Raw genomic sequence first — 370 nt, forward strand, 5'->3', positions numbered from 1 at the left:
TCGGTGGCAGCTACTATGGCTGCCGCCTGTCGCACAACGTGAACCTGCAGCAGAAGCCTTGCGCTTACCACCCGGGCGATAAGTACCCGGAGCCGTCGGGCGCCCTGCCCGGTGACGACCTGTCCTCCAGGGCCAAGGAGTTCGCCTTCTACCCCAGTTTCGCCAGCTCCTACCAAGCGATGCCCGGCTACCTGGACGTGTCGGTGGTGCCCGGGATCAGCGGGCACCCGGAGCCGCGTCACGACGCGCTCATCCCCGTCGAAGGCTACCAGCACTGGGCTCTCTCCAATGGCTGGGACAGTCAGGTGTACTGCTCCAAGGAGCAGTCTCAGTCCGCCCACCTCTGGAAGTCTCCCTTCCCAGGTAAGGA

Source organism: Fukomys damarensis, unplaced genomic scaffold (assembly GCF_012274545.1).
Source record: "Fukomys damarensis isolate Sample0158 unplaced genomic scaffold, DMR_v1.0_HiC HiC_scaffold_15, whole genome shotgun sequence".
Lineage (NCBI taxonomy): Eukaryota > Metazoa > Chordata > Mammalia > Rodentia > Bathyergidae > Fukomys > Fukomys damarensis.